At 38.0% G+C, this 22225-nt stretch overlaps 1 protein-coding gene across 2 annotated transcripts in view; it reads left to right on the plus strand.

Annotated features, from left to right (window-relative positions):
* Positions 1–22225, plus strand: part of OTUD7A (OTU deubiquitinase 7A) — a 153639-nt gene that overhangs the window by 10062 nt on the left and 121352 nt on the right. The window contains exons 2-3 of one of the 2 annotated variants that reach the window (XM_071813824.1): positions 4211–4305; positions 10696–10785. The exons of the other annotated variant lie outside the window; for it this stretch is intronic. The gene's annotated coding sequence lies outside the window, so the exon portion shown is untranslated. The remainder of the gene's footprint in view (positions 1–4210; positions 4306–10695; positions 10786–22225) is intronic. 2 annotated transcript variants of the gene reach the window in all.

Below are 22225 nucleotides of genomic sequence, written 5' to 3' on the forward strand. Positions count from 1 at the left end.
GTTCTTTAAGAGTACTAGCTCCTTTATTTCGGGAAGGTTATGGTTCATGATCTTCTAGAAACTGCTTGAAAATAGTACAGTAAAAAGGACTACAGTGTTCTGTATTTAAAATGGTGAGATGGTAGCACTGATGCGTAACTACTGACTGATGCTATGGCATGATGCCCTCTCTCATGCCACGGCAGGACAGAACTGCTAAAATACTGGTAGCACTGTCCATCTGCTTTTGACACACAGTGCTTAACCATGGTTGCTAAACCTGCATGGACAAGAGGAAATAGAAGGTATCTGTAGTGAATAGTTTGGTGGTTTGTTGTGTTGTGTTTTTTTGATTTGGTTTGGTTTTTTAATACACCTTTATGTTGTTTCTTGTAAGGGTATTAGTGTAATTGAAACGGTCAGTCTGACTAGCGAAATTCTCATGGTTTTACTGCTGAGACAGTAAATATTTGTACTTACTAACATGAATATTTAGCACACAGCAGAAAATTGGATCAGTAAATGTGGCTTTTGTGGTAGTGTTCATTTGAATAAAAAAAAATACACATCACAGACTGAACTCTTCACCAAAGAAGAGGAAAAACTGCCATTCACACACAGGAGGATATAAGCCATGGTCCTTGCTTCTGGGTAGTTTTGCCATTATTTCATCACGTTGAAAACAGAGTTGACTCTAACAGGAACTAAAATGACACTGTTCTATCAGTCAGCAGGTGCTGACTCTCCCATTTTTTGAAGTGATCCAATGTAATGTGAATGTGAAGAAGTGATCCAATGTAACGTTAAAGCAAATGCTTGCTAATGTATAAGATAAAAATGCAGCACACACAGGGTTTGAAAATGGTTTTGTGTGTCTGGATGGAAAGGTTTTTGCTAGAAAGTAAATGATAGTGCATGCCTCCAGGCCCTAAGGAATTACAAGTTTTTGATAGGCGTGTTTTCACCGTACATTGGCAGAGACTAATAGGTGATGGTGATGTACTTTCTCCTTTGTGATTGCCATATTTATAATGGTTTTAGAGTTGCGAATGCTGGGGGTGTCTGCGGGAATGGACCACAGAAAATGGCTGTGTGTGTGTGCAGAGTGTCACAGCAGAGTGTGTTATGAGATGTCGTATTTTCATAGTTTTGAAACTGTCACCTGGTAATGATGCTTGAGAACTATGTGTCCTTTTGTAAAGGAGACAGTGCTTAATCTGTAGGCTAGTAGTAATCAGGAAAATTTTGCATTAGTGATTTCAGAAAAACATCAAAATAGTATGGGCAATATGCAACACACAATTGAGCTTTTGAGGAGGGAATCCTCCTTGACTCACAGTGAATTCGCAGTACTCTTCTAGTTCTGTAGTCTTGTCCAGCTTCCCCTTCACAGTTTCTGTGTATTTTATCACATTAATTGGTGTTTGCTTGCAGTGTACAACTACAAGTATGTAAGAGAGAAGAAGCAAGTCCTGTTTTGTTTGTTTGTTCTGTTGAATATACTATATATTGCAGGATCAGCCTCTAATACTGTTCCACTGTCAGCTCATATTTCTTGCCAAACTGAAGCTAATTTACAGCTCAGGGAGCTGGCTACATTCCCTCGACTTGCCCTGTTCTTCAATTGTAGGTGAAGAGTTCAACTGTAGTTGAAATTCTTCCATTGTTTCCAGCAGATGATTCAAATAATGAGTGTGAGACATTCTGCCAGTTGCTAATTCTGAACTTCAATTAAATAGCTTTTATATTGTGTACATATAAATATACTTAAAGATAATATGCCTCTTCTAAGCAGTGTCAGATTTGATAGTTGATAGTACTACACTCTTTTATGATGAAAAAGCTGCATGTGTCTTATAAGTTAATATAAATGTAATCCAGTTAATCCCTACATTCCTTTGTAGCCTGTAAGGGGTTTCCAGCATGCTGTTAACTAGCATTAATACAAAAGTGTTATGAGAGAGAAATTTCATCCATAGGCAACAAATCCTGTCCATCTGTCAATGAATATTTGAGCTAGACACTGCCTCTAACACTGAAGTTATGTATAGCATGTTGCTTGTTAACTTTTGTGTTCTCAGTGTATATCCTTGAATATTCTCCCTCAACTAGGTATTACTTTTTTTTTTTTTTAATGCATGCACTCCTGTCTGTCCAAATCTGTATCCTACTGAGACACAGGACTCTAGCTTCCTTTTAGTGTGGGGTAATTTCTGAGTTTGAGTTAGTCTTACTGGAACCAAAAGGAAAGGGAAGTTATTTTCTTCAAGGGGAAAAAAATTAATCCCTGACTAGGATAATCAGCAAGACCAGTACTGCTGGTTGGAAAGGAAGAAAAGCTTTGTGTCAAAACTCTTCAGAAACATTACAGATTCTGTATGGATTTATTTTCTTTGTGCGACACTTTTTTAAAATCAGATAATGAAGTCATCTGGCTAACTTTATCTTTTTAAATAAAAACCTTTTGTTGGCTCTGTACATGTGATTCAAGCAAAACCAGGTGTGTTTTCTCTTGCAGGTTTCCAGTTCATTCTATGAAATGGGTAAACAAAGTTAATTAGTTTTTGTCACCTTGCAGAAACATAAATTACTGCAGAACAAGTTTTGTACTTTTCAAATATGTGAATGCAATGTTCTTGAGTAAGTGCCTACTTAGTAATGCAAGAATAAGCTAATGCCTCTTTTTTTCTAAAGAACGCCATGGCTTTTAACATAGCACTTAGCTGGATGAAATAAGCCCAGTTGGTGGTTAAAGGAAGGGGGTAGATCTGTTTGTTCTGTGTTCTCTTGTCTATGCTAGCGGTGGAAAAGATGACTGTAATGCAGTCATACCAGAAAAGGAGTCACAATTTCAACTTGATGAAGAAATCAGTCAGAAACTGCAGGCTATATTCTTCATATATTCACTTATCTGTATCATATTATTTCAGTGACCTAGCAGTCAGAGTTACATAAGCCTTTTTTGCCAGGGGACGGACAGGGCCAACAGGCTGTTTTTTCTCTCCGTTCCACATGCTTTCTCTCACAAGGATTTAAATGAACTCCAGAAAGTAATGCACTAGAAATGCTTTCTTTCAGTTCGTGCCTATGCTCACTTAGAAAATCTCTCTTTTAAAGTTTTAGTGTAACTAAAATTAAGTTATTTTTCAGACAGATTACACTTTCCTTCAGTTCTTTCCATCTTTTGTTATACTTTGTGGTGCTTTTTATTAGAAAATAGAAAGCTTTTGGATTAAAAAGAAAAAATATTTACATGAGAGATAAGGTAAATCAGTTGCCTCTTTTGATGTCTGTTTAGATAGCAGTTACAAGTCCATATTTGTGACTAGTAAAACACAGGTGTGCACACATACTGGGCTGAAGTCTGAACTTCTAACAGTCTGAAAGTTGTATATTTTTCAGTTAATAGTGAAAATTATTTTCAGATTTCTTTTTATAGCTATGTTGTCTGACCTTGCTCTATCCTAATTAACAACTGACATAAATTTTGGTCATGCCATCCTTCAATTAGGTATCCTACAGATTTCACAGAATACCAATCTGGAAGCCAGTATTTTGAGAAAAGGTGCAGCTTGCGTACAATCTACGTATATTTCAGTATCCCTTCCAGTTCTATTACTCTCTCTAGCAATACAGACATAAGTTAAGCAAAAAGAAAAGAGACTGTTTCAGCCTCAGAGAAGACAAGGATGTTCAGAGTGCTGACCTGGGGCTTCGGAGAGTAAGATTCATGTTTAGTGGCTGACTTTGCCATGGTGAAAAGCAATGTAATTTTATTTTTTGATACTTCATTTTTATACTCCTTTTGTGGAATTGATCTGCTGTGTCTCACAGAGCTTTCTGTTAAATATTATTTAAGTTAAATATTTTCACTATGTAACCTCTTTTCTGGTATGAGGTGCCATGTCAGTACCTAAGCCTTAATCGTTAAGATAATCTGCCTCATTTACATTGGCATTTTGGCTCATGAATATTCTTGGGCACCCAGAGGGATCAGGTCTGCAAATGTAAGAGATCTGTTGGAAAATGTGCAGCAGTATCTTTCCTGTCTAGGACCTATGAACTTAATCAGAACACTAGATATACAGTACAGGATTTCAAATTTTCTGTCTCCTTCAGAACCCCTTGTAGTCTCTGTTAGGACTCCACTCTTTTCAGTGTTATGCAAATAATAGACTTCCATGGAAACAGCATCTCTCATCTGGAGTTTCCTTGTTTGCTTTTGTGACAGCTGCTAATCAGCCAGCAGATTTCTCAGAAGTGGCTTACTAGAAAGGAAACTGACAACCGTATTTTCTGCTATCTTCTGTATGCTGCAAGGATGAGGTGAGTCCAGCAAGAACACAAATGCCACCTTTACTTATTCCAATGTACTGTATGTGATTTCTTGTGAGCTGACCTGGGGCGCAGGTTGTGAAATGCTTTCTGATACAGCTTCTCTTAGGTTGCAAGACTGGTTCACACCTGGATCCCTCCTGCTGTCCAGAGTGGCCATGTCATCCTGCTTGCGGTGGGGCACTCAAGCTAAAGTTCTGTCAACTGGAGGCTGAACTTGAAAGCGACAGCCTGGCCTCAAAAGAGAACTGCCAGCAGTCATGCTCCTGGGGCAACAAAGACCATTTTCCCACAGCAGCTGTAGGGCTTATCTGAGGCCGGGATTCAGAGTGGTCTGGAGTCCGTTGTGCCTTGTTTCTCTTCAGCTGGTCCCCTGCTCTGTGTAGTGGTCCTGTCTGCAGTAGGACTATATTGCCGTGTGTGAAGCAGCATTTGAACAAAGAGGATGGAGGCCGAATCTGCAACCAAGTGGCAGGAGCTTTGTTAGGAAAGGAAAAGGCAGGAAGGTAGGACAGGATTCTCTTCCAGTTTAGATGTTAATAGTATCTACCATCTTACAAAGGACAGATCTTGCTAAAATGGCTTCATCCTCCATTTCAGAGGAAGTGAGATGTACTGAGCTAGGTAGGTGCTCTAGCAGTACTGTGGGATGAAGGCGCTGAAGGTGACACTTCATTCACCATAGCAAGTAGTTGTATTTGTGTGAATGTAAGTTGAGGCTTGGCCTGACAAAAACCCCATCATAGCAAACCTTCCAGTGTAAAAACAATTTTGCCCTGGGAAAGTAATGGAACAGCTTGTCCTTGGTGCCATCTCAAAGCATACCAAGGATATGAGGGTTATTAGGAGAAGTCAGCATGGCTTTACCAAGGCTAAGTCATGCTTGACCAACCTCATAGCCTTTTATGAGAATGTAACAAGGTGAATGGATGATGGCAGAGCGGTGGATGTGGTCTACCTTGACTTCAGTAAAGCCTTTGACACAGTCTCCCACAGCATCCTCACAGCTAAGTTGAGGAGATGTGGTCTAGACAATAGAGTAGTGAGGTGGGTTGCAAACTGGCTTAAGGAGAGAAGCCAGAGAGTGGTAGTCAATGGTGCGGAGTCTAGTTGGAGACCAGTATCTAGTGCAGTGCCTCCAGGGTCAGTACTGGGGCAAATATTATTCAACAGATTCATTAACGATTTGCATGAGGGAATTGAGTGTACTATCACCAAGTTTGCTGATGACACTAAGCTGGGAGGAGTGGCTGACATGCCAGAAGGCTGTGCTGCCATCCAGCGGGACCTGGACAGGCTGGAGAGTTGGGCGGGGAATAACCTGATGAAATTTAACAAGGGAAAGTGTAGAGTCCTGCATCTGGGCAGGAACAACCCCAGGTTCCAGTATAGATTGAGAAATTACATATTAGAGAGCAGTGCAGGGGAAAGGGACCTGGGGATCCTGGTGGACAACAGGATGACCATGAGCCAGCACTGTGCCCTTGTGGCCAGGAAGGCCAATGGCATCCTCGGGTGTATTACAAGGGGGGTGGTCAGTAGATCGAGAGAGGTCCTCCTTCCCCTCTACTCCGCTCTGGTGAGACCACACCTGGAATACTGTGTCCAGTTCTGGGCCCCTCAGTTCAAGAAGGACAGGGAACTGCTGGAGAGGGTCCAGCGTAGGGCAACAAAGATGATTAAGGGAGTGGAGCATCTCCCTTATGAAGAAAGGCTGAGGGAGCTGGGTCTCTTTAGTTTGGAGAAGAGGAGACTGAGGGGTGACCTTATTAATGTTTATAAATATATAAAGGGTGAGTGCCACGAGGATGGCAGGCTCTTCTTGGTGGCAAACAATGATAGGACAAGGGGTAATGGGATCAAGCTGGAACACAAGAGGTTCCACTTACATTTGAGAAAAAACTTCTTCTCAGTGAGGGTGACAGAGCACTGGAACAGGCTGCCCAGGGAGGTTGTGGAGTCTCCTTCCCTGGAGACATTCAAACCCACCTGGACATGTTCCTGTGCAACCTCACCTAGGCGTTCCTGCTCCAGCAGGGGGGTTGGACTAGATGATCTTTCGAGGTCCCTTCCAATCCCAAACATACTGTGATACTGTGGAGTATGTGATTACATCAGCTCTCCTTATGGTACTTAAGGAGATGGCATAATATTTCGTTTTAGGATAAGATGCCTCTCAGTTCAGGGGTTGGCCAAAAGCTATTCTGATTTACTGATATAGGCCATTTTTATATAACAGTAGTGATGTAGATCACTTGCTATGCTAGTAAAGGGCCTTGTAGTGTAGATGTGCCCTCAGTATTTCCTCAGTATTTATTTATATTGTTTTCTGGTCATCCTTAAATGAAAAGGAGATTCTCTTCTACTTTCTATGGGAATAGTACCAACTGAAAAAGGCTACATCACTATTTCTGAACTTTACAGAGTGAAGCTATTTAGTAACTATATGGCTGCATTACTCCATTTTATAAAGAACTTATATTGTACATGAAAAAGAAATTGACTGTAACTGAATTATTATTATTATTATTATTGTACATTTCCCCCCATTAATAATCAAGCTATTGGATTATTGTTGGACTTTGATTCTCTCTTTTTGCAACTGTATTCATGTCTGCTGTTTATATTGTTGACATATTTATTACACACTTCTGTTTAGTGCAGCCCAGGGAGAAAAGGGCACACTTGCTTTCCCTTTTGGGCAGTTTAGATCCTGATAAATCCTGTGGTACATTTCTGAGGTTGTAAGGTTACCAGTTCCATTTCCCTTTGACAATCTGGCAAAGATTTACAGATTTGGTGATTGTTCCTGGTTTTGGTGGTGGGTTTTTTTGTTTGTGTTTTGTTTTGTTTGGGTTTTTCGTTTGCTACTTTGGTGGGTTGGTTGGTTTGTTTGTTTGCTTTTTTTTTTTTTAAAGCAGAGTAAATGTTTTCGGAGCAGTAAAAGGCTTAACAGCTGAATGTATTGTCTGTATCCAATAAATATTCTTTCCTGTAGTGAAAGCCACAAGCTTGAATCACTTTTATGCCATGTGAGCACCATGGTGATGCTTTCACCAAAGTTTTAGCTTAGCTTGAGGAGGTCCTGTCATCTTCTGGTGGAATTTTAGCTGATGATGCATGCAGAGTGGGAAGAGTCTTCTCCCTTATCTTGGTTTTCAGGTCTTAGTTGTTAATGCATTAGGCACAGTCTCCTTTCTTTTTCAAATCTGTTTTCTAAGCTGTTGTTCTTCCTTCCAGTTGCATGTGCTATAGGGAATTTTCTTAGTTCCTGTAGCAGTTCCTGGTCTATTTTACAGGTGTATGGGCTACTCAGCATTTCTTTTTTTTCCCCTAATATTCATGTGGAGGGTAGCTATGGCTGGGTGGAGGTTTCTTCCCTGTGGAATGAAGGGGTGTGCTTTCTGTGTGTTATCATACATACCTGATTAATTGAACAGGCTGTTTGACGTCTACAAGCTGATAAAAGTCACTTATGTAGACAAGGTAATTTTCTAATGTTATCTATCCAACACTTTCCTTTTTCTTATAGGCGTAAATGCACATTACTCATAACTTTGGTTATAATCTGTTTACTGATGATCGTTAAAAAATGTGTTTTGGAGTAACAGACTTTAGGCTTCTAGTTCTGCTGGTTGTGAACAAAGCAAGCTCAGAACTTCCTATCCGTGCATCTAGAACTGGAGAAGACATTTTGTTTTATTTATCAGTTTAACTTAATTTGTAATAAATGGTTGCTGATACTCTCGATAAATGTTTAAACAAAATTACTAAAATAAAAATCCAACCATGCTGTTTACCAGGGTAGGCATAACTAACCATTTTAGCTGCATGGTAATACATTTCACCCACCATGCTTTCTACAAAATCTAGAGCTTTAGAAGATGAAATGGGAGGCCCTAAAAGAATAGGTAAGGATACAATAGAGGCATTTCCTGAGTAACTGGGTTTGATCCTCTGCAGTAGCAGGTAGGAGACTTCTGAAAGTCATCATAGCTCATTTTAAAACTAATCAAAAGCACTATAGGCCAAGGGAAAGTGAATGCCCAAGCCATTATATGCTTCTCATACCTATACTAAAATACTTTACAGTTCTGGAGTATGGCATAATTTTGAAATGTATTTGTCCTTTCAGCATCCATCTGAGGTTGCAAGTACTAATAAACAGCTCCATAATTTTTACTTCCAGATGCTGAGGTGCAATGAGGTTAAGAGACTTGGTTTTGGGTTTGCTGAATTAGACCATGCAGCAGAAGAGGGAGCTGAATTTGTGTTTCTTAAGTCCAAGAACAGCATTCTGGATACCCTGATCTGCAGTGGCTTGTCACTGGCTGTAGCTCTCAGAGACATCGGGAATCATAGCAGTTTCATTTTCCCTCTTGTTTAAAAGATGTGCCAAAGAAGGGAGTGAATCATTATGTCTAGGGGAAAGCTAGTTTTGACTGCTTATGGACAGAAATTATAGAAGATTAAGTTTGCTTTGCAATTGTGTGGTGTCTCCTGCTTTTGCTGAATGCATTTCGGGGTTGAGGAAGGAAGATGCACACGGAAGTGCTGTAGATTTATGAATTATTGAAGATGTTGCACCATCTAGTGGTAGCTTTTAAAAACTGCTCAATAATAAAATAAAAGCAGATAATCTATTTAACGTTCACTTTTAAATTCCAACTGCACATATAATTAAAAGCAAGTAGCTATATTAAGGCAAATGTAAAAGCATCATCTTTCCCCTAAGGAAGCCTGATTTTATATTCCTTCTTAACATGTATTTACACCTTTCTTGCAGGTAATCTAACTCTTAGTTTTATCTGCTCCTGGAAGATGCTCTTAGTTGCAGAAGAGTTAGCTTTTCAGAGAAGAGAAAGAAAATTATCTTGTTGTAAACAAAAAATAATGTGTGCATGAAATAATTCTTAGTTCAAAAGGTCAAGTATTCTCTTTAAAATTATAACTTTTAAGAGAAGCTGGATTAGTATTCTGAAGAGAAAGAATATCTACTGCATAGAAAGAGCAGTTAAAGTGGCATTGCATATTTTTTTCCATGGAAAACTGCTGAGGTGCCTTACATCTGCTCTGGAGAGATTCCAGCAGACACTCAGCTGTGAGGAGCTGATGCATTCTCTGGCTTCTGCTACTCAAGGAATCAGCTTAGAAATAATGAAGTTTTTTTTTCAAATAAAATGAAGCCCACCTTGAATTTTTTCTGTTCATTCTAGTTTTTTTAGCCTGTAGGCTGCACTGGTTTCACATTTTCAAGCTTTTCTCAGGATGCAGGGGAGTGGAAATCTCTTCTTTTAAAATTAATGCTAAGACTCTCAGGCATGATTCCAGCAGCAAAGACTCTAAGAAAAGCACTAAAAATAGTGTGAGTCATGATAAAATTGTGAGAGCAGGAAGTGTTGCCTCTGAGAGGAGTGGGGAGGAATCTCAATTTGTATGCATTCATTATCTTGGCTTGTGAAGTTATTCTTTTCCTAGGGTGCTGCTTCTTCATTGCTGAAAGAATTATAAAAACTGTTCACAAACCAACTCCTGGCTGAATGCTCTGAGGTAGTTTATAACCATTACAATATCTTATTTACAATTCATTATTGCAGACCTAACATGTAATTCAGATTGTTTATAATTTCCTGGATGGCTTTGTTTTTGCAGGTGGACTGAAACTGTTTGTATGCTTATTTTGGGGGGTAAAATGTCAGGGGTTCTAATCTCTGGTTAGTGGTAATGATCTGGAGTGTGTTGGAAAGATATCTGAATGCTAGGCACAATGATATCAATGAAATTAATGATTGTGCTACTTGGTCTCCATTGTAAATAGCAATGGCTTTAAAAGATGCTAAAATAGTACTTCTGCGTAGAGAATACTGGCCTTGTACGTGGCAATAAGGTTCTACTTACATGCAGCTATCTATACTTCACTTTTTCATTATCAGTAGAGTACGAAAGCTTTATCATCACTGTGAGGTATACTGCAAATAAAATGCAGTTACATCCCACTTTGAAGGAGGGAGGGCATGGGGGTGCTCATAATTCTACAGAACAACGTGAAAAAAGATATGGAAACAAATTTGCCCAGCAACTTGGTTTGGGGATTTGTTCTCAGGGACCTGAGATATGTATCCCAAGGACAGTGCAAAGTCCTTTTTATTTGTGAATTGGAATATTTTATTATGACCTCTTCTACGTCAGGTTAACAGGTAGCCTATGCAAATCTAACAGTTGTTCTTTATGAACAAAATTCCCTTAAAAGTGGAAATAGCTGTTCCAAAGGTTATAATACTGGGTAGTAAAACATCTAATCTGTTTGCTGTTAGTGTCAGATGTTTGGTAACCACAGAAAGAAACTTTTCTGGTTGTAATGCATAGAAACTTCTGTTCCAGATCAAAACCAGGATTTTTACAACAGCAAAAAAACCCCTCAGAATTTAAGTTCTTTGAAGAGTGATTTGTGTGGTGTCTATAAAAATGTAGGTAAGTGTCCTTACTGTACTATTTTGTTGTTAACAAAATAAGCATATTTACTTCTGTCTACTGTAATACATGATCTTTCACATTCTTATTTTACTGTATTACACCTGGAAAATGGTTCCCGCTGATATTTTTATGGGCTGGTTTTTGTTCAGTTTAACATGTTACTGTTTTTCTTTCGTGCCCTCATTTTGCTCAGTACCTCCATACTCCCATTGCCCTGGAAATGGCTGTACATAAAATGCTATCATTTGTCTAAAAGTTCACTGAGATTCTGACACGGAACTATTATTAGACCATTATGTAAGTAATGGGATTTTCCTGTTTGTCGTATTTTAATCTTTGCCAGCAACTGATATGACTTTGCTAGATTTCATAGTGCAGCAGCGTATTAGTGGTAAGGTTTTCAAGAGAGCTTAAGGTTTTTCCTGCAGGTTCATCCTTGTATTAGTACACAGAGGAATTTTGAAGTAATAAGCACAGTCCCTGCTGCATATCAGAATTACTTTTGTGGAAATGCTCTTCTAAGTGTTGCTGAACTGATTGGTTAATGGTTGTTATTTTTCTATATGTACATGACTGAAATACAAGCAGGTCAAAATGAAATCTAACCAGTCACTTTTTAAATCTCAAAGTAATCCACAAGTATAGTGTCAAAATTATATCCAGCGTTCTTGAATTATTATTCACTTATAAAACCAGCTGATGAAAAATTGTCCATGATTACCGTTTCATTCCCTCTTGGTACTAATTTGAAATGCTATTTTCTTCAGTGCCTAAGCAGATGAAAATTACGTCATAGTTTGGAAAATTTCTAGATGTTGCATTTTTAAAGCAATTCTTTGAAATAAGACAGTGCCTCTCTCCTAGTGTGATGTCCATTTTCAGTGAAGTTCAACTCCTAATACAAGTAATGATGTGTATCATGAAAATCTTTACAGTCTTTCTATTTGCATTTCTTTGGATGAATTGGAATACTCTATTTCTTTATTTTCATAGCTCTTAAAATTATTATTATTATTATACACTAGCTGTTTAAATAACATTGACTCAATATGTTAGCTGCCTACTGGTGATCATGTTCCTAAACCAGCATGACAATCTATTCTCAATAGACTCCCAGCTACATCAATGATTGGATGAAGTAACCAAAATTATACATCAACTTTTCCAGGGATTTCGTAGGAGGGAGCAAAGGAGATAGGAATGCAAATACTCCTGAAATTAGTTGAGAATTAGCTAGCAAGATTCAGTTCTTATTTAGTTCTCAGGAATTCAAGCAACCCAGACAAGTAAAACTATGTTATTAAGTGGAAGAATGAAACAAAAATTTAGTATAATCATGGTTTTGCTGCTGGAAATGCCCAGTATAACATGCAGTTTTCTTGTCCTTCCTATCTGCCATTTCCAGAGTCAAATGTGTGCTTCTACAGCTTATACTAATGATGATAACCCCATAGCAACACCATCTGTTTATTCAAATGTCGTTTCCTCGTAAGTGCAATGTGGTAGTTAAATATATAATAGCTTGACAGTTAACTGACATTTTCAGAGTTTAAGCTGTTTTTCATTGCAACATAGGAAAAAACAAATCTGGAATTAATTTGACTGTCAGAAGCTAATTATATTTTAAATAATCTTTTGCAAAATCAAAACCTCAAACTTTCTGTGAACAAATGCTGCTATTATCTCTCAAGTTCACTGATGGCCTGGTGACTGTAGGCAGCTGTATGATATAGATCATTGAATTAAGGACTTAGAATAGGGAGTATGCTATATTCATAATGTCAAAGTGCCTTGAGCAACTAGCTTTGGTTTGCTTTTGGAAAACACATACCATATGCTATTAGATCATATACTCAGTTTTCTCCTCTCACATTTATTTGGATGAATGAGAACTGGGTTCATGTTACAACTGTGGACTTGCACATTTGTAGGTATAAGCTCACAAATGTCGAAAAGCACCAACCAGCATGAGGGTAAATATTTTGATCCCGCCATCTCTTACAACTGTAAATGTACATAGTCATTGATTTAGCACTACTAGTCCTGAAATGAGTACCAAACTTTCTAGGAACTTTCTGGTTTGTTTTGTTTTTTAAAGAAGACTAGATGTTTTGAGGGCCTGCCTGTATGCTGGAGTTTCATATGCCTATGCTTACGTATCTAAACCGAATCTGAGTCAGAAGCAGCTGCAGATGTTTAACGGAAATGTATGATAGAAATATCTTTTATCTGTCCAAGTTGAGTCCCAGTCTCTACCAAAACACATGACAAGATGGACTGATCTGACCTTGAAATGACTAATCAAAAAACAAACTGGTTATCTTAAATAACAAGTGACAGCACAACCTTAATCATAGCCACATGTAAGTGCAGTCATTCTGTTTGAGCAGGACAGTAAAAACTCACAATAACAAACACTTAAGTCTTAGATTTGAACATCTCTTTTGGTTCTGTTTAATGCACAACTTAAAATCAGAATGTGGCTGTTCTTATAGTTTCTATAGGCTTGAGCATTCTGGGGAAGGAAGAGGAAAGAGAAAACAGATACCTCCTTCTTAAACCTTACTACTCTGTGGCAAGCAGAGTGACATTACTAAGAATTTTTCCTGTTTCTGCTCCTTTTGTTTAAGCTTTAGAGAGACTGTAAGTTGCTAAAGCCTGCTACCAAAACAGCACAACTGTGCTAGTGACAGCCACCGTAGGCTTTTCCTTTTTGTCCTACTTAGTCTTAGGTATATGAGAGAAGGCAAAGGAGCACGCTGTAATGAAACTGTAAAACTTCAGGTCCTCAACATGAAAGGAAGGGAGATTAAAATTAAATAAGAGATATGAGTCATCAAATTGAAATGCACTACTGGATTTAGCAGTCAATATTGGTAGGGTTTTCTGTAGGAAGACCTGTGGTATTTTTAGCTATTGCTGTTGATAGCTGTCAGAAGAGTTGGACCGAGCAAAATGAGATAAAAAGGAAGACTATAATACAGAAGGAAAGTTTAAAAAAGGAACATATCTGCTGAATTAATTGCAGCCTACTTATATATTCATTAACTGCTATTATAAGTCTTTCTCTACTTTAGATTTCTGTTTTGAAGGTATAAGATACAGAGCAAAGCAACTGTTCTCCAGCCACTTCCTAATAGTGTTTTACATTTTATATCACATTTTTATGCTTCTGATTTAAATAGTATGATACAATTTTAAGTGCTTACAAAAAAATTCTTATGGGAGAAGTATGACTGGTATTTATACAAGAAGATTAAGTGCTATAGTTGAGATTTATGCAGGCGTGAGATGAACTCTCTGGTAATACTTTTAAATAAGCAACTATCCATTCATTAACATCTCTGTTAGAAAATATTAGAACTATAATTATGTGTGTGCATGTGAAATAAGACTACAAAAAATTCCGTTAACTTTCTTTTTAATTGAGAGATGCGATTTTAATTTTTCACCCCAAATGTTGCAATAATTGCTTCTAAAACTTCTGCTAACTTTTTGCTGTTGCAGGCTATTTATAAAAATAAAAATAAATAAAAAGGTCTATAATGAATCGTGTTAGATTGAGTTAAAGTTCAGATGACACTTTAGCCTGTCCTTGTAAGTTGTAACACAAGTTTCTCATGTGAAGTACAGAAAATATAATTTTAGAAACTTCCTTTCTCTTTCATTTTCTTCAATGCAGTTGCTCTAGCCAGTTGTTTGATGTTCTCTTGCAAATCATGCTTAAGAAGATGGCATAGTATCCAATGAAGATCTGTATTGTAAATTCTTTAAAACTCCTCTTCTTTAGGATGAAATACAATTATTTTATGCTTTTCAAAAATAATGATAAATATCTGGGTAACAGAGCTCACCTGTTTCCAAGGAAAGCAGATCAAGTCTTTATTTTACTTCATGTAGTTCTGTGCATGTGAAGCAGAGCAGGTCTGTTGAAATATCAACAGATGTGGAGGCCTCCAGTAAAACTTATGTCTGGTAAGGGTGTTTAGGGCCTCAACTGTTGCACATATTTGGCATCTGTTGGCATCCGTCATTCTAACCAACCCTGGCTGTAATCTTTTGGTTCTACAGAATGCAGCAATCATGATCCTTCATTGCGAAAACAGTCAAAAGCCATATACCTTTTAAAATATTTCTCTTTAACACCAGTGGCTCTTTGGTTTCTTATTTGCTGTAATAATAATAGGTTCCCTTGTAGTGTTTTCAGCTGAACCATCCTTAAAGATGACACAGGATTCCCCCACAGATGAATATGCAGTTGTTGGTTTGCTATGGAACAGATTGTGTCTGAAGCAATCTGAACTGATCATATATACGGGTCTGATTATCTGCTTGAAAGCTGAAACCTCATTAGCCCTGCTGAAGAAAATGTTTATCTTGGTACAATTTGAATATCTCACTAGGAAGTTGCATCTGAAAATACAAAAATAACATAAATTGCTGCAATAAATTCATTATTAGGATCTATTTCAGGTCGAAATAGTGATGAAAAGAGCTATTATCTAAATTTTACTCCTTCATGATTCACTGCAGAGAACAAACTCCCTGAAGGGATATTGCACGGCTTCTGGTTTATGGGCATCATTGAATCGCAGAGAACCAAGTTGGATCAATTAAGCTTTACCCACTAAATACATTTTAAATGTAGTTTTGGAAAAACTTTTGATGATTTAATACTGCATTTATCCTCAGGACAGGGAAAGCTTGTAGCTGTACTTCCCTTCCCAAAGAATATACTCTCTGAACTTCTTTTCTTTGAGACGGCATTCCCTATAATAAGCTACTCCTCTTTTTGTAAATAATACCTGTTTTTTATTCCATCTTGATTGTGGCATTCCTGAAAGTTAGTATAATTTCATTTGTAAGGGTTCTCATGGCCATCTGGTTTCAAAGAAACAACTTGAGGACCTTTCAGCAATTTTCTCTTCTACTAATTCACTTTGCTGTAACATTTTGCCAAGAGGCAAAGGGTAAAGGTAAAATCAAGCATTTGGGGTTGTCTATCAGCTAGACTGGTTTTGAGCATTTTCAACCGAGAAAAACAAAGTGTATCTTCTGACACAACCAAGACTGAAGTGCCCTAAGTCAATGGTACATGCATAAGCATAATTTCAACTCATAGTGTTGACTGGAGTCTGAGATGGTTTCAAGCTAGAACCCACAGCTGTCATCAGGGAATGCTTTTAATTTGGATTTTATAAGCTCGGAGAAGTATATAAGCCCTTTCTCCACCTGTGATGTTACCTTATAAACTTCCACAGGAATTACTGCCAATGTAAACATCTCACTTTCTGGTTTTGGATAAGATGTGGAAAGCGTGGATGTAAGCACATGCTTCAGTGGCCTTAAGATGTCTGGCAACTTTATTATAAGATAAAGCCATATTGTGGTAACTTCAAAATTAGACCTGCTTTGATGAGCAAGCTGGACTAGCAACCCTTCTTCCAACCCACATTCTTCTGTGATTTCTAGAACATTATCTGTGAGTTGGCATGTGTAAAATGGACTAAGGATGACAGAAGCAGTTATCTGTATGTCCAGTTAGGTTTTAATTTTAGTGTCATAGAGGAACATAGTTTTTGGCAAAGACAATTGTGAACCTGCTGCTAGAAGGGCCAATGCTTATCTGAAGCTGTGTGATACTTCTTCTAGTAAGATATGCCTCCTCTTCTTAAGGAAACTCGGATCAAGAACTCATATAAAAATATCAAAGGGAGATTTGACTCAGCCATCAGTTTTTGCGTTACTGAATGGCTATTATTCCATAGTGGAGGCCTGAGAGGTGTCTAGAAGCATCTTTACCTTACCACAGGCTAAAAGTAGTATGGTCAAATACAGATTTTTTTTTTTTTAGCTATTACCAGCACATGGCTGGTAATAAAAAAAAAAGAAAAAGATAGGAGGAAAGTGTACATTCACCTTTGATATTATAACATTTATAAACTCATAGGGGAATTAGTGTGATTTTTTTGAATGCTTTTTTAGAGGCAGGAGGAGGATGGAGAATTAATGTGACTCAACTCTAAGGAGTGTTTGAGTGGGAAGGGTTAAGGTCTGTCATTTTAACAGGGATGGTTCAACCAAGCCAAATAACTTTCTCTTATTTAGGGAAATAGCTGTTCTAAACGTGTTAAATATACATGAATGAAATTTTCATTGCTACTGCTATAAGCATAAGAATATAGGCAAAATGGATTGAAATATATGTATATATTTTATTATTATTTTTTTTTAATATTCTGGTGATCTTAATCTTAGTAGCCTTAATGGATTCTGGTTTAGTAAGAAGCAATTTGCACTTAATTGTCAGCATCAAAGTGATGAACTATAGGATGTTTCTGTTCAGTGCATCAGCTCTATGGAACAGATTGCTTGTATTCCTTCTGTAGGCCTTGATGCTCATGCTTTCTTTTTCACCTCTGAGGTGCAACAGTCAAAGAGACAGACCTCATGACACTTGCTGCATATGTTTGATTAGGCCATTTGAAGCAATTTGGAGCAAAGTGAGAAGGGCACCTCTTATTACAGGTCCAATTTCTAAGGTCTTAAGGCCAATGGAACACTTTCTATAGATTTCTGTGAAAATTAGAGAACATCATAATTGTACAGGTTGTTTTTTCTTTCTTTACAAGAAAGCCGTAACATCTTGTATGCTGGTTGAAAAATAAAACTTTTGTTGAAGGTAGGGGTGTGTAATGACTGTATCTCATGGGCTGACGTCTGTCTTCCTGCAGGCTTTCCACTTGATAAGAAAGGGGCATTTTGATTTAAGAACTAGTTGTAAGCCCCTCTGTTTTATTTCCCTTTGTTTTAAAGCAAGGCGAGAGGGCCTCTGATCCATCTGTTAGAAAAATGTATAAAGTGTGGTTGTTTCTCCTATGCCATGTATCTGTTGCTCCTTAGGCTATGACCAATGTGCTTCTAATTCTCAGAGGAGTAACGGTAGCGATCCTAGAACCAGAAAATCCAAGTTCAGGAAAGGCAAACTATACAGCAGGTTGATTTCATTCTATTCTTTTGTATGTTAACTGTAGCAGAATAATGATCTTGGAAAATAATTGTGTCCCTGTGGACAGCTATGGCCTACATCTCCAGATCTGTGTACATGAGAGTGATATGTTTGGAAGAGATGGAATAGATGTGTAGCATTGTGACTTAGTGTTGTGCTGTATGTGTTCTGGGATTTGTTTGTATCTCTAAGGCAATAGAATTTTAGGATCCGGAGTGAAAACTTTTAAACATTAGTGATTTGTCTTTCATGGAGTCACTGTAGAAACCTGCAAGGGCACAATGTGGAAGCTACAGTCTCTCTCCAATAAAACTGAGAGGCATAACCTTAGCCCGACCATCCTGTAATGGGCTCAGAACTGCAGCCCACTCTGACAGCCAACATGAACTAAATGCCATTCCTCATGGCGGAGTTCATAGTGTGCTTTGCATCAAGATAGCAGGATTTCGCGCAGTCTGCTCTAGTGGTAGGTAAAAGCATTGGTATATCTGAGAAAACGGGCAAACCAGCGTATTTGTAATGTGAAATGTTTAGTATTTGCTGATAGTAATCTCTCTGTATTTAAAATTGGTGAAGATGAGTCTCATCTTCATATTTTGTCGTAGACTGAAGAAAATAATGGAGTGAGCAACAAAAATAACTTTTGGCTTACTTCCAGGGTAGTCTGGGGATGATGCAGACAATCACACAGCGTGAAATACAGCACTGGGGACTGTGTCCACCATAGACGTTGACAGAGCAAGTTGGCTTAGTCTTGTTTTATTTTGGGTTGTAGTATTTAATATGGAGAAAAACCCCAACAAACAAAACAAAATAAAACAAACAAAAACCCACAAACAAACAAAAACACACACACCCCCTCCCCAAAAAACTGGTGCTACCCAAACTAATTTTAAGGATATTCAACTGCAGAATCCAGTATCATGGAGAAGCACTTTTCTAATGAATCAGTGTAGAGCTCCGAAGTGCTCTCTTCCTTCCTGCCACTGTTGTCCAGAATGCATGTCTAGGAGCAGAGCTGAACACAGCTGTGCACTGCTGTATATGTGTGTCAGAAAATAGCATCCTTGCATGATACTGGGGGAGGAAACACCATGTGCAAGTAAGGCCTATAGCTTTGAGAGCAGTGGCTCCAAGAAGCACCTAGCCTACTGAATATCTGCTTGGAAAAAGTCCCATGCATTGCAAATGCTTAAACTGCTGCATGCAAGTTTTTCCTCCTGTCACTAAATCTGGACTGACATGTGGCATCTACCCATCTGGCCAGGGAGTAGTTGTTTGCTCACAAGTAAGTGCAGCAAAAGTACGGGGATGAGTCATAGCTATGTGTCTTAGGGTAAATTCAGGCTGTACAGTGTACTCCGTGCTCCCTTCAAATTGAAGAAGCAACAATCCAAAAGCAGCTGTGTAAATGGGTAACTATTGAAAAGTAATTTCTTCAGAGTCTTTACAGGATAAAATCTTATCTCAGATTCACAGACCATCTAGTGCTCTTAGTTGAGAATGTCTGCATTATGGATATAAGGAAACTAGATGAGTTCTATGGTATTATCATTAAACAGTCTATCAGCAAACCTCTGATGGGACCTAACACAGCTCTTTGCCTAGAGAGGAAAAAAAAAAAAAATCAACTATTTAATTAGGTCTCCTGTAATGTCAGCCAAAGCTGAATTTTTTTTCTGAGACTTTTGTCTAGGTAACACTTCCAGTAAATTCTGTTGGCAAAAGCCGCCCTCTTTTCATAGTCTATACATGGGGGCTGAGTCCTGCTGGCTGTGGCTGTATTGGACATGTGGGAAACCAGCCTGAGCTAGGGTTTATGGCTAGGGCTGTAGAATCTTTAGTTCCAATGTACTCTGGGATTGCTTTTAGTCAGCATATAGCCTGTTGCTGCTTAAGGAGAAAGGATAAAGACTGAGAAATGTAGGAAAAACAATAAAGACTAAGGATTTTCCCACTTACTGTCCAGTTTCTGAACTCAAGCAGAGAACTAGATAGATGAGTAGTTAATTTTTTAGCCGTGACTAAACCTTTAAGACTGGCATTAGAAAGCATCCTGCCCTTTAGTGTTTTGAGATGCGTGTCAGTGTTTTTAGAGAAACAGTTTTGCCTCCTTTGATATAAAGAATTTCCTGCTCGCTGTTTCTGTCCTTAAATCCTTCCTCTCCAGAGGCCAGTAATAGCCCTGTGCTGAGTCAAAGGGGAAGATGTTGTTTAGTAAAGCATAGAATTGTAATCAAGGAGCTGACAGGAACTAAATACTGGTGTATTAACTGCCTGTTAGTGCTAAGTTGTTGGTAATTTTTTTCTTTTTAAATGTTTGGCAGCAGCAGGGGAGTGATAATTTTTATTTTCTGTTACATATTGGGGAGAGGATTGAGCAGGAATTTGGGTTAGGACAGTGATCCTTCCAGTAGTCTATAACTGGACAAAAAGACAAGCTAGAGCACCCAAAACATGAGACTGTGCATTGTCAAATGGGAGTTCTCTTGCCCCTGCCTCTCTGGGCAGCGGGGAGGTAATAAACTTGTCCAGGTTCTTTTTAGTGATAATTTTTGGTTCTCAGGGCATTTCTGCTCAATGTGATGATAAAAAAAGAACAAAGCAGCAAACCAAAATACCAGAGAGACACCTTGTTTCTAATTTAGGAGATAAATTATGTTGATCTGTTGTTTTCTGTCAAACTGTGAAGAGGAAAAAGATGGCGGGAACCGGAAGAAAAAGTTCCACTGTTCTTTAGTTCCATATCCTGCTGAAGGTACAAGTATTCCTGTTCAGCTGGATGTGGTAGAGCACAGCAAGTTAGATGAACAGGCACAGTGTCATCACATTGAAAATGTTTTCTCATTAGATATGCACAATTTAACCAAATCCAACCATATCCAAAGAAAGCTGAACTTGAAAAGGAATACTTCACTGGCACTAAGCTTAGTGCATTTGTTCCTTTTGGCTGCTTTGGTAATTGTGTTTGGTTTTGTGTGTGGTGTTTTGGTTGTGGTTGATTGGTTGGTTGGTTTGTTTGTTTTTCTCAAAGATGATCGATTTGTGAGCTGAGGTATAGTAAAATCTGAAAACATGAAGAACAATTTGCTTGAAAATCCTCAGATTTTGAATCCCAGGCCTGAGTTCTCTCTTTTCATGTCTGAATCATTGTATTTAGGAATCAGGTGGGGTTTTTTTTGTTTTTGGTGTTTATGTTGGGTTTTTTTGTTGTTGTGTTGGTTGGTGGGTTTTTTTGCTTTTGATTTTGTTTCCTTTTTTGTCTGTTTGGTTTGGTTGTTTTGTTGTTGTTGTTTGTTTGTTGTTTTGTTTTGTTTGTTTTCCAGATAGCCTCATGTGTTAATTAGCCCTTTAATTATTGTGGTAGGATTCCAAACTTGGCTAGGTCCTTATTACCCAAGTCATTATTATATGAGATTAAATTAACTATTAAAACTAAGTAATGAAGATAAACACTGATTTAGGGACTGATTACCACTAAACAGTGGTTTTATAGCATCTCTTGTCTGAATTAGAGAAATATTATTTTTTGCAGTTTTGAGTTGCTGCTTCTAATTGCCTTTTGGAAGTGGGGGGATGGAAAGGAAGAAACACACTACCTTTGTGAACTGGTCTTGAAATACATAATGCTCTGCAATGTTCCTGGCCCTTGAGCTATCAGTCGCAAAACTACTTCTATGTGCACCTAATTTTGTGCTTCTTAGGCTACCATGGCTGCAGTAGGATGTGAATATCTCATCTATATGCTTGGTAAAGAACTCTTATCTCTCTGTGGATATGGAATATTTTTCCCTCATGCCAGTGACTTGGAGCTTCTTTCAGGAAGCAACATTAAAATAGAAAACCCCTGAAAAATATTGCATATTTAAACTCGGGTATTTTCTCTCTCCAAGTTCATGTGGATAGAGGTTCTTCATGTAAGTAAAAAATCTTGTATCATTACATAGACTTATTTTTGCCTCTTGTCAGATATTTATGTGCTTTTACATTGTACTGTAGGCATTTATATGAAAAAGCTCTTAACCAAAGAAAACAGTTTTGTTATTGGAGCACTTTCCTTCAGTTATGCACATTTTGAAGCATACTCCAATCTTTATTTTACAGCAATATTGTGAATCCAGGAAAAAGAAGTACTATTATTGCCCCTTACCACGTACCTAAATCCTGTATCAACATGTGGATTATAATCCTATTAAATGAATATATATGCAAAAAGCATCATACATGGTGAAATTCATGGCTGCCCTCAAAGCAGCATAACATGATGGTCCAGTCTTTTTGCATATCTTTTCAATGTCTGCTCATTTATGATAGTCACTAATGGTGTGGTCCTCAAGATTAACAGAGGCAGTTCAAGCATTTGGTCATCCCAACAGGACTGCCTGTTTGGATGGGAAAAAGAGCTGTTATGACTGACAGTGAATATTA

The sequence above is a fragment of the Patagioenas fasciata genome, chromosome 12 (assembly GCF_037038585.1).
Source record: "Patagioenas fasciata isolate bPatFas1 chromosome 12, bPatFas1.hap1, whole genome shotgun sequence".
In the NCBI taxonomy this organism is placed as follows: Eukaryota; Metazoa; Chordata; class Aves; order Columbiformes; family Columbidae; genus Patagioenas; species Patagioenas fasciata.